General features: G+C 39.5%; 1 protein-coding gene across 1 annotated transcript in view; it reads left to right on the top strand.

Moving 5' to 3' along the window:
• Window positions 1-12782, top strand: part of ELF1 (E74 like ETS transcription factor 1) — a 45978-nt gene that overhangs the window by 4754 nt on the left and 28442 nt on the right. The gene's annotated exons all lie outside the window — the stretch shown is intronic.

Here is a 12782-nt window from a genome sequence, read left to right as displayed (position 1 = left end):
ATCCTTTCCCCTTATATCAGTTCTTACACTTCAAAATGGCGAGGAAGAACTCGCGTGGGCAGGAATGGGGCAGGAGAGGCTGGAAAGGAGATGTCATTGTTGGTGCTGACCAGCCACCTAAAGTCTCTGCTTGCTGTCTGTTCCAGACTGGGAGTTTTCGTCGTCGTTGTCTTGTTTGTTTGTTTTTTTGTCCCAGACTGGGAATATTTGTAGCTGAAAGCGAGGCACTTCGGTGGGACAGCAACGCCGTCAGTATTGAATCGCAGTAAACTTAAACTTGATGGTGCCTCAATTTGACCTTATCAAACAGGTATGTTTGCCTGGTGAATATATGAGCATAAGAAGAAAGCTGAAGGCTGTGGATGAAAGTTTCTAGCGAGAAGGAAACTTGACCACATATATGCTCAAATATTCCAGAATTTTAATTTAATGAAAAACGATGGGTTAGTTTAGTGCTTCTTAAATTTTTATATATTAGTATATCATTTGATATATCACTTATAATTCTGATATGTCATATTTTTATTAGTTCTAAAAGTAGAACTTAGCAAATCATATTTATGCTCAACAGACTTAGTTCACTAGGGAGAAGCTTGGTGACATGCTTGGCAAAGTGAGACAAATATTTTTACGGAATATAGGAAGGTGGTCTTACGACATCCCTTATTAGGGTGTAAATCGGCTTGCTCTGACCCCTGATTCCTAGAGGGAGAGGCTAACAGGTAAACAGTGCCTTACTGTCTTTTTAACAAGATGCCCAGTAATTCTCATGCGGTGTTTGGGAATCACTGCTCAGTGTAACACAGGTGAGCCCAGAGTGCTGTGGACACGGAATGGAGCCCTTGACTGAATTGCAACTTTGGGAAATTACATCTGAACTGGATCTTGAGGGAACATCCAGTTTATCTGGCAGACGAAGAAGGGGAAGTGTTCCAGAACAGTAGAATGCACCAACACTCTTGTTGGATTGCTCTTGACTGTATAATCAATGTAGACACCTTAACCTGTGCTTAGACACTTTTCATAGTGTCTGTCTTGTGCTCTATTTTTTTTATACTGCATCGATTTTGCCAGTCTGTGGAGTTTTCTCAAATACCTTCTTTCCCCCTGTCTGATCTCCCACATTCATAGCCGTTTAAGTTGTAATTGTCTTTCAGGATCTTAGGACAAAACGTACTTATTTCAGGAATTTATCCAAAAGTCATCCCTTCGGGAATTAACAGCTTTATCCTCTTATTCCTATATCACTTATTGTCACTGTCACACATTTGCCATGTGAAATTTTCATATACCCATTACTGATTCCCCCAGATAAGTGCTAAACTACTTGTAGACAGGGAATGCCTCCTCCCGCTTTAAGATCTCCCAAGACATTTAACATCATTTATAATAGATTTGGTTGAGTCTTCTTAAAGATTTTTCTTCTTCCTCTTCTGTTGGTAAAATGACGTGGGATATATGTGTGCTTAGTTATGGCCCTTATCATATCAGAAGACTTTTGAATGGTGAGAATGGATATCCTGCTCCACGACTCTCTTGACTACAGTATACATTTTTCTGGGACCTATTTGTCCACATTCTCACTTAGTGTGTGGGCAGCGTGGCCATGTCACCATGTTCCAAGACCAGAAACAAATATTCATGGAGTCTTCTTTCTGATACGTATTTACAACTGTTCCATTCTATATGTTTGGTGAAAACACCTTAAAATAACTTAAAAATTATCATTGACATTATAAATAAGTATAATTCATTAAATGACAGTGATCACTTTTTTTAAATCTGGTTGGTAAGCACATGGACGCTTTTATTTTTCTGTCTGTTGTAGATTTAAATTATTCCCCCTCCCCACCCCCCCAAAAAAAATCAGGAAAACTAACTTCCATGTGGAGCCTTCCTGTTTCTTGGGAGACTCCTTCAAATTGCAGTGGGAATTTTTGACATGGTTGCATCTTGAGAATGAGGCTGTCTTCCGCAGACGGAGAGAATGTGCATAAGACTGTAGATCACACCAACCTGCCAATTTTCAGCCGGAAGGGTAAAATTCCGTCAGGTCAGGGGTTAAGCGTACCTCAGAACTAGAGTAGGAGGAATGAGCTGATAGTCTTCTGTGTGTGATTTGACAGCACCCGGCAGGCGGAGACGGGATGGTGGGGCAGGGCGGCTAACCTGGGCTTGGACACCGCGGATTCTGTTATTTCACACATTTTTGGGTTGTGCGGCCACTCTGCCCGTTCCAGTTGCTCTCTTTTTTAATCTTGACAGATCAGGTTTATCGGATCCCTTGTAAGTTTGGCCATCTGTAACACTAACATACAGAAGCCAGTTGTTTCTTTTCTGTATTTCTGGAAGAGCCTTCATCAAAGGAGTTATGCCATAGAGACCCCGGCACAAGCCTGATTATCTCTGGGGAACAGCCGACTTGGCCTGAGGCCTGAGGCTCTCTTGGGGTCGTATGGAGAGATCACCCCGCCTATGGCCTAGCGTTTGGCCTGGCTCATCTCCCTGCCAGCTGTTGGCAGCAAGGAAGCCGATGGTTATTAGGAAGGAGGAGCAGGTGAGGGGAGCCCTGGGAACTTTTTATTACCATCTTTTGCAGAGCCACCTCTCAGAGGCCCCGTGACAGCCTCTTAGAAAAGAACGGAGATGAGCCATTGCATAGGGTAGGACATGGCCCCGAAGAGCTCCAGAAACGTTAAGGGATGAGTTTTAGTGACTGGGTGTTTACTGAGCTTAATGTCCCACACACTGTGCCGTGCGCTTTGTAAGGATTTTCCTAGTTAATTCTTAACAACAGTCGTGTGAAGTAGGTACTCTAATTCTCGCGTTCTGGAAGAGTAAAGTGAGGCTCAGAGAAGGGAATCAATATTTGTATTTATCTATTTCCCCAACATGCTACTTTTTAAAATAACGTTTGTGTTGCTCAATTTTTTGTTGGGGATAGCGTTAGCAACCTCTGTTCTCCTATAAAGTCGATCACCTAGAGCAGCCTCGCTGGGTGAAGAAATTAATACCTCTTTGATGCATCTCAGTTTAGATGTGTGATCTTGAAATTTTTTGCCACCTTTCCATTTCACTTACACAAAACATAAAGGATAAACCGTTATATAAACAGATAGCGTTACCACGTTACTACTGACCATAAGCCAGAGTCACCTTCAACACTATTTAGAAAATATCGATGAAAATAATGTCCTTCGATTTAGTGAAGTAAAAAGAAAACTGATGGTTAATAGTTTGTTAGAATGTGAATTTAACACGTGGGTCCCTTAATAATGTTGGTAAATCTAATATGCCTAATATTAAAGAAGTTAGCAGCATAGAGGTGGGATTTTCTTTTTTTAAACACAGTAACCAAAATTCTCGATAATAGGGCAATTCTTTTTTTTTTTTTAAATAAGAATTATAATGGAGTGACTGGTAATACATTTGTGAGCTTATCTGTTTCATTTGGTTCCACCTAATGTGACATTGAGCACTGAAGATATGAGGCAGGCCACAGGAAAGTTGCCTGGGACTTGTGGGGAGTTTTGGGGAAGGAGAATTTCCCTCTTAAAAGTGATATTTTAGGCTACTATTTAAAGATTTACTATATTTGATGGTTTTGTATGACTTGTGTACTTCTCTCATCATTATACTTTATTTCCTGCTATGGGCAAAAAAACCAAACAAGAACACTTAGGAAAAACTTCCACTCATCTTTAGGAAAGCTACTGTGAAGCTCAAATAACCCCTCCCCAGCCCTAGCGTGTAAGCACATTCAGAAATAATTTGATATTAAAGATTAACCTGGGAGACGGTTTTTAAAAGAGTGATTAATCTGTGTACATCTAGATCAACTCCTTACAGCTTCAACATAATATTCTGAAAATTGATATTTCTTGTCAAATAAGAGTCTGTGTGATGTGGCATTGACAATGTCAGCTTGGGAACTAGGTACTGCCACTTAATAACTTTGTGAATTCATACAAGTTTTTAAATTCCACTGAGTTTTGATTTCATCCACCAAAAATGAAAGAATTCCTTCCCAAGGTTACAAGCAGTAAACATTTATGTAAAGCTTTAGCAAGAGCCTAGTACAAAGGAAGTAGTCAATAAATGTGGCAGTTACTGTATTAATGACATGTTAAATAAAAAAAAAAAAATGTGTTAAAAGTGTTTTGTGTTCCACTTTGTACTCTATATATTACTCAGTTGTTTTGATTAAGTAAGGTAATGAAGGCAAATTGTATGACTTGGGTACCTGTGAGAGAAATTCATCCGGCTTCTTTTTCCCCTAATATTTTCTTATTTTTTTCTTTGATATTTGAGAATGACTAGCTTGGTGTTTGAATAAGCCAATAAACTTGTCAATCAAGATTTTAAAAATCTGACAGATTTATTCTGTGGGGGAATACTCTCCTTTAACATTATAACATGTTTTTTCTTTTGATGTAGTTTGACTTGGAGCTGTTCGATTTTTTTGGAATGACTAGTTTCTGTCATTACCTATGATCAGATAGCCAATGTGACTTTTCCGTTTTGGAAAAGGCTTTATTGCAGCGTAACTGCCTATATTCAGGAATGCCTTGCCTCATTTCATTCTACGATTTGTACATATCGTATAGGATTCTTGTCAAAGCTCATGTTTTAGAAGTAGGAGTTGCCTCTTTAATTATGATTTTACTTAAATATTTGTATGTAGAATTTGCATATGTAAAAACTATCAATCTGATGGTGACTGCTGTGATGTTATCTAGTTAGTTTATAAGTAAACATTTAAACCTGGTTAAAATCTACTATACCTCCCAAAATCTCCCTGTTTTTTTTTTTTTACCTGTTAACTGATTCTGTTCACACTTAGCCATACACACACACACACACACAGACACACACACACTCAAAATCGATGTATTAAACTTTTAAAGTAAGCATTTTAATAACAAAATTAAGATTGTTTTCAGTGATTATTTTACTTTTTGAAATCCATAGCCAAGTTGTAATTTATCCCGGCTCAAAAAAGAAAAATCTGGGCAAAGACTAAAGGAGGCCAGTTGTCATGAAAGACCTAAACTGGGATTAGATTTAGCTAAACCAGCTCCTCAGGGATTTACAATGGAATTTCAAACACTACCTCTGGAAAGTCTAGAGAGAAGACCATTTCACCTGGACCTTTCTGTCCAAGAGAGAAACTAGGCTTCTTCAGAAACACTTATTTCTTCTGGAGCCAACAGAAATAAAACTTTTTCAACTCTAGCTCTAACACAGTGTGTTTGTGTGTGTGTGTGTAAAAAGCCAACGTAACACTCACACTAAAACTTGGCAAAATGCGTGCACATGCACGAACAATAGGCTAACCTCAAAATGGATATGTTGTTTAAGTACGAGCTAATATTTATTGCCTCTTACCTTTGCCCAGGTCCTGTAGGTGAAATGTATTTTCCCTTTTGATCCCCACAGTAACCCTGTAGCGTATGACAGTTTTTATTATCTTTTATGAATAAGGAAAGGCTTTATGTGGAGGAATCTCAGAGGTTGAATGAAGGGATGAGTGTTGCTCAGAAACACAACTGGAAGGTGACAGCACCTCTAGTGGAATTGAGTCTTTGACTCAAGAAAGCCCGAACTCTTTACCATGATGCTAGGGGAGATATAAAATGAAAGGAATCTGGAAAGGAATAGATTATCTAGAAGAATAGAAAGTAAATTGCCTTTTATAGTGATTATAACTGGGTTAAGTAGGATTTTCATTTTCTCTCAAATACATTTGCGTATTAAATTTTTTTAAATCTAGGTTCATGAACTACGTTTTTAGTCAAGAAAACTATGTTTTACAAGTTAGACCGTCGTGTTGTAGCTACAGAGACTTTGCTGCCCGATGGCTTTTCATTTTTCTTTTAAAACAATGGCCAGAAGGGATAAGCTCCCATCAAGCACTTCAGTCAATCAATAGAAGGCTTCTCATTTGTAGATAATAAAGCTGTTTTAATGACAGAATTTTCAGAGTATTATGTAGAGGATTTGGCTGTGAAAAACCCTTCAAAAAAATTTTGCTGAGCCTTGGCGCTCTATCGCTCAATCCTGGCTTGTTTTATGTGCTACAGCAATTCCTGAAATCATTTAAGATGCACCTGGAAATTGGTTGCAGTGCAGCTGTTGGGGACAGGAACTATGTGGCAAGGGGATAGTAATGTTGTATACTCTTGGAATATAAGTACGTTCATATATTAACCTATTCTCAAAAATAATCTTTAAAAACAGATCATGGGAACTCGTTTAAATGACTTTAACTTTGAATTATTTTGTTTGCCAGTCGCCCCGATTCTGGGTGCGTGTATCCATCTAGATGTACTGTGTCCAGACATTTTCTTATGGTTTATGTGAGTGAACAAAGGAATAGCAGCGTAGTATGTGATCTGGTCGCAGTCCCATCTCCTCAGCTGCTTGTTTTCACCTCTGCCCGAGAACGTGCTCAGAGCTGAGAGAACTACATGCAGAACAGTGAACTGAAGACATTCTGAGGTTCTGTTCTCTCCTCGGATGGACCTCTGCGTTTTAAACTTTATTTACGAAAGTATAACAAATACAAAAATATGCACAAATCATAAGTATACAGTTTGATGAATCTGCACAAAGTAAACATACGTAGGTATCCAGCTTTTGCTTTTAGTTGAAGCTAAATGGTTGTTTCTGAGAGTAGATGGTCAAGTTTTATTCACTGGTTTTCTGAAAAACAAGAACCGTCTGTCATTGTAAGACTGTACTAGGCCAAGTTTCCACCCCCTCAGTTTTATTGAGATAGAATTTATATATAACATTATTTAAGATGTACAGTATGATATATCTGTATATAAGTATTAAGCCAAGTTTTAAGTGTTTATATAAATCAAATATTGAAGAACTTTGATCAAAATATTTTACTAAATGCTTACTATATGCCTTACGGTATAACAAACGATATGTTTATGTTATTTATTCTTAAAACAGCTTTAGAAGATAGTATTCTTATATTAGATAGACACAAAAACTAAAGCCTAGGCAGGCTGAGTAATTTGCCAGAGTTCAGACACCCAGGGCATGTGCAGTCCAGCCTGTTTAAAGTCAGTCTGTCTCTGGAGCCTGAGCGCTTACTGTTACATCCCCTTTGAACTCTTGTATATTTCTACTGCACTTGCCTTGTGGTAAATATTGTCAGATTGTGTCCTGCTAGAGTAAGGTATTTGTTTTTTAAATCACAGGTGAAGGAACTCATTATGAAGCAATGTCTTCATAAGACGAGGCTTCAGGGCAGTATTCTGATTGGAAGAGAGGGCACAGGAATTTGTTCTGAAGATGTGTTTTCATAGCACGTGCACTGTGTTTAGTTTGTATGTTCATTGGGGTGGCCTTGGAGTGGGCTATTGAAGATTATGGGAGGAGTAAGGCCTCTACTATACGGCAAAAAGATGGTGAAAACTACTTGGAAGTATGCTCCTTTTATGCCTATCTTTAAAAAAAAGGGATATCTACATTGGGGAAATTTTTAGACTGTTTTTAACCTGCTCTTCAGGAAAACATGTGATAGCCATTTCGTTTTAAGCTATTTCATAGGGGACATTGGCAGGATGTTTCACAATCACCACATACCAGATTGAACTCCGCCATTAGAGAATATTTGAAAGTACTTTTGCTTTTTTAACCTGTTGAATAAATGTACTTAATAGAGCTGGAATAATGATCCACAGTTTCTTAAATGCCCACCTAGGGCTTTGGGCTGTGGCATGCTGAGGAAACAAGCAGACCCAGTCAGGGCAGTGACACTGTACTCTTTACATGTCCACGTTCCTCCTCATCTCAACTCGACGGTCTTGCCACATACGTCGTCAGCCACACCACACGGCAGCTTTATAGCGGACGATGTTGAAATTTGGGGAACTGTTTCTCTTTCCTGCTAAAACTTGCTTTGATTTTTATTGCTAAAAAAACTGTTAATTGCTTTCAACTCTTGTCCTGTATTTACCTGAAATGAATAAAGGAAACAGGTAAATATATTTTTCTCTCTAGAGCCGTTAAGCCCTTCAATAAAATTATAAAACAGTTGAAAGTTTATGACCACAGTTCAATTTGCGTGTAGAAACTGAGGCTTTGAAAACTCTGATCTTCGGCAGATTTTAATCCCAAGAAGTCTTGCCTCTCTATTCCCACCCATCATTTGTGATTTATTTTGGTTCTTTTCCAAAAACAAATGGAAAAATAATCTGCAATTGCCAAACAGCAAAAGATCTCATATAATAATAATAACTGTTTGGTCTTTTTGGATTTCTAGTATCTCAGACATTGACATAGTTGACAATTTAGAGAATGCAGTTTTGAATCTTGTAATTCTTCAGAGCAATGGTTCTGAACCCTCCCTGCACATTGGAATCACCTGAGAGCTTTAATAATAGGCCCGGTAACGTCCCCTGATAGTCTGGTTTATTTGAGTCCATGTAGAGTCATATACTGATATTTTTAGATGTTTCCCAGTGTATAGTCAGGATTGGTAATCATTGGTAGAGTTTACTTAGGTTCCCTGATGCAAATAAAAGGTAATGGAGAGAAGATGCTTAATTTTTTAAAAGCGATGTTTTGAGAGCTGTTTGGATTTTTTTTTTTAAAGGAGCCAGCCAAACGAAATATATTTTTGCTAGGGCATCAATGAAATGTTAACACCGTCACGTCTTAAAGATCTTATTGCTAAGTATTAGGAATGTCTTGGCCATTTTGTGACTAGCTCTGACCTTCCTGAAGTTCTTTTAAATAAATGTTGGGAAGGGGTCTGGTTGAAATTATGTAGGAAAAAACCAAGGTGAATAAGGTTGGTGGTCTTCAGCAAAGAAACTTGAAGAACGCCTAATCTCAATTTAGAAATGGAGCCATTTTCGTATCCATAGGGGACTGGTTCCAGGATTCCCCCCAGATACCGAAATCAGAGGATGCTCAAGTCCCTTATACAAAGTGGAGTAATATTTGCATGTAACCTAGGCATATACTCCCGAACACTTTAAATCTTTTCTAGGTTACTTATTATTCTTAATACAATGTAAATGCTCTGTAAATAGTTGTTATATTGTTTAGGGAATAATAAAGTCTGTAACTGTTCAGTGAGATGGACCTGTTACCAGAAAGCAGGTGCCTGCATCGTGTGAGTGGGGGCTCTGTCCTTGGATCCCCCAGGAAAGATGGGCGTGGAGGTCCGACGCTCGGGGACGAAGGACAGTGGACGAAAAGTAGCAAGCAGACGTGACTTATTAAGCAAAGTGCCCTTGGGAGAAGTCCGGGCGGGCACCGCAATGGAGGCTTGGGGGCCCTGAGAAGTTGAGGGTGGGGGTTCACGTGGGTCATGGGGCTTCTTTGTTCTCCTGTGCCTCCCGTCTCCAATGGCGCGGTTCCGGGCGCCTCCCTCAGGCCCGCGCGCTCCCAGCCGGGACATGCGCAGTGGGCATGCGCAGTGGCCGCCCGCGGGTGGGCAGTCCTGCGCCTGCGCATCTGGACTCGAGGGGCGGATCATGTTCAGTTATATGAGTCAAGTTCCCCCAGAGTAAGGTCGCGTAGTGGTCATCTGCAGTTAACTGCCCAGGCACCGTGGGGGTGGTGTGGGAAGAGGGTGGAGAAGGCGCCAGGCACTGCCCAGCCTCTGGCCTGCCTATCTGGTTTCTGACCTTGGGGGAGGGAGGGAGTCTCCAGAAGCCTGCCAGACAGACACCTGGTTGTAGATGTTCTGCTGAGCTGGTCTCAGGGCCTCATTAACCCTTCACCGGTCCTTTCCTTCCCGCTCAGCTACCTACCTACCTACCTACCCTGTCACAACCATTGTAGGTCTATTAGTACCCGTCAGCAGCAGCGTAACATTAGGGAAAAAAATGTTTTCCATCCACAGTTGGTTAAATCTGTGAATGTGGAACCCGCAGATGTGGAGGGCCAACTGTAAGAAAGTAGAATATGTAAATCTTTATTACCGTAAGCTATAGAAATTATTTAGAGTAGATTTTTATTAAAATATACCAAACTAATATTGTATTAGTTTCAGGTGTACACCGTAGTTATTCAACATTTATATACATAAAGAAGTGATCACCATGACAAGTCCGGCAACCATTTGACAACGTGCAACTATCACAATCTAATTAACTATATTCTCTGTGCTGCCCACCACATTCCCACGACTGGCTGGTTTTGTACCTAGAAGTGTGAATCTCTTTTCTCCTCCACTTTTCCCCCACTTTTTTGATTTTTCAATGACAGTTGACAATCCATATTATTTTATATTAGTTTCAGGTGTACACGTAGTGGTTAGATATTTATATAATTTACAAAGTGATTCTCCCTGACTAGTCTAGTACCCACCTGCTACTATACATAGTTATTACCATATTATTGACTATATTCCCTATGCTGTACATTATATCCCCACTTTCTTAATACCAATTTGTACTTCTTAATCCCTTCCCCTTTTTCACCCTGCCCCACAACTCCCGTCCCATCTGGCAACCATCTGGCTTGTTGTTCCCTGAGCCCGTGGGTCTGTTTCTGTTTTGCTTATTTTGTCCTTTAGATTCCTCATGTAAGTGAGATCATGTGTTACTTGTTTTAAAATTAAATTAAATCGAGTCCTGTTATGGTTTGAATTGCCTCTCCCTGCCTCACTACACCCCAAATCTTATGTTGAAGTCATAACCTCTAGTATCTTAGAATGTCATCTTATTTGGAAATAGTCATTGTGATTGTCATTAGTTCAGATGAGGTTATACTGGGCCCCAAATCCAATGTGATTGGTGTCCATATAAAAACAGAAAATTTGGACACAGATACGTACTGGGAGAACACCATGTGAACGGAGCGGACCTTCTCTCAGCAGCGCTTGGGAGGAGCCAGCCCTGCCAGCACTTTGGTTTCAGACCTCTAGCCTCCAGAATTGTGAGACGATAGATTTCTCACCTCCTCTGTGGTACTTGTCCATATCAGCCGTAGCAAATTAATATAAATCCCTGTGTTTTATTTATTTTTAAAATATAAATCTAGGAAAATGCAGCATTTGAAATTTTGCCATGCCTTCGTTTTAGAGGTTGAGAACCATTTCTCTATAAAGAATTTTAGGGCTTGTGGTTATGAAGTTCTCAAGGTTCCCGACTCAGACTGGCTGGTTGCCAGTCAGTTTAAAAGGCAGGAGTTTATTATGAGCCCAGATCAGCAGCTGGAGTTTCAGGAGTTGGTATTTTCCTTCTCTTTATGGTAGTAGATTCGTTACAGTCACCTGAGAGAGGTTTTCTGGATGTACAGTTGTCCCTTGAACAGCATAGGGGTTAGGGGCACCGACCACCATGGAGTCAAAAATTCTGTTACAATTTAAGCTGGCTCTCTGTATAGTGGATTCCCAACCACAGATAGAAAATACTGTTCCACTGCTCTCGATCTGTGGTTGTCAAATCTGTGGATATAAAACCTGGGGATACAGAAGACCAACTGTATATTTATTGAAAAAAAATCCACATATAAGTTGACCTGTGCAGTTTAAACCAGTGTTGTTCAAGGGTTAAGTCTATTTTGTATATACAAATTCAGGGGTATTACCTAAGATTCAGAGTTGGTATGTTTCTTGTATATGAATTAATAGTTCCCTGGAGAAATTAGAGTTGAACAACTTCGAATATACATCTTTATTTCAGTGGACTAGAGTGGCCCATACTTTTCATGAGAGGAGCAAGTATCTTAGGACGAGAAGACAGTGTGGATACATTGGGAGTGACCCTGGGAAGTCCCAGGGGCCTGAGAGGAACTGGCTATGCCCACACGACAGTTTATAATAGATTCGGATTGGAGAGGCCCTGAAAAAAGTATTATTGAAAGTCACACTTCAACACAACTTACGTATTCTGCTTTTCTAAACAGAACCAAGTAAGTATGTCAACAAAACAACATGCACTGTGTTTACGGCTGACCCCAGCAGTGTACAGGGAAAGAACGTGGACTCTGAAGTCATTTGAAGTCAGGGCGCTACCACTTCCTAGCTCTATGTCTTGTGATAAATTATTTCCCTTTCCTGCAAGCCTGTTTTCCCATGTATGAAATAGATAATCCAGTGTATCTCCCTCATAGGATTCTCTGATGATTATATGAGGTGTTAATCCATGTAAAACAATTGAGCAGAATGCCTGGTGCGTGTTAAGTGGAAGTAAATGTTAGCTCATAGCGGTAGTGATGGCAACAGGTACGTTAATCTCTTCTATTGTAGTATCGTAAACTTAGACAGCTTTAGGATTCATGCTCTTAAAATACATCTTAAAACGGAACCTGGAAGTGCCCTTGCGGCATCAGCTGGAGCTCTTCTTTCATTTAAAGTGTGGAGAATACAGTCATGACAGGACCGAGAAAGGCCCTAGGTCACCTGGCTCACGGTCCTTTTCACGTGTTGTTACCTTCGAAATCACAGAACCATGTGACCCTTTTCATTCTGTTTTTTAAAAAATTATTTATTTATTTTTAAAGTAAGTTTATTGGGATAACATTGGTTAATACAAGCATATAATTTTCAGGTGTACATTATCATTTGACATCTGTATATTCTATTGTGTGTTCACCACCCAAAGTCCAGTTTCCTTCAGCTACCATATATTTGATCCCCTTTACCCACTTCACCCTCCCCCTGATCCTTTTCATTCTTAAAGTTTTTGCTTCTAGGGAAACTAATTTTTTTCTCTCTGTTTTTGTATGTTTGACATTTTTCTTAATAAACAGTTTTAAATTATTAAAATATTGGAAAAATAATTGTTTAAAACAATTAGAAT

Source organism: Pteropus vampyrus, unplaced genomic scaffold, assembly GCF_000151845.1.
Source record: "Pteropus vampyrus isolate Shadow unplaced genomic scaffold, Pvam_2.0 Scaffold154, whole genome shotgun sequence".
In the NCBI taxonomy this organism is placed as follows: Eukaryota; Metazoa; Chordata; class Mammalia; order Chiroptera; family Pteropodidae; genus Pteropus; species Pteropus vampyrus.
The sequence above is the reverse complement of the archived record's forward strand: the minus strand, read 5'-3'. Positions and strand labels throughout refer to the sequence as shown.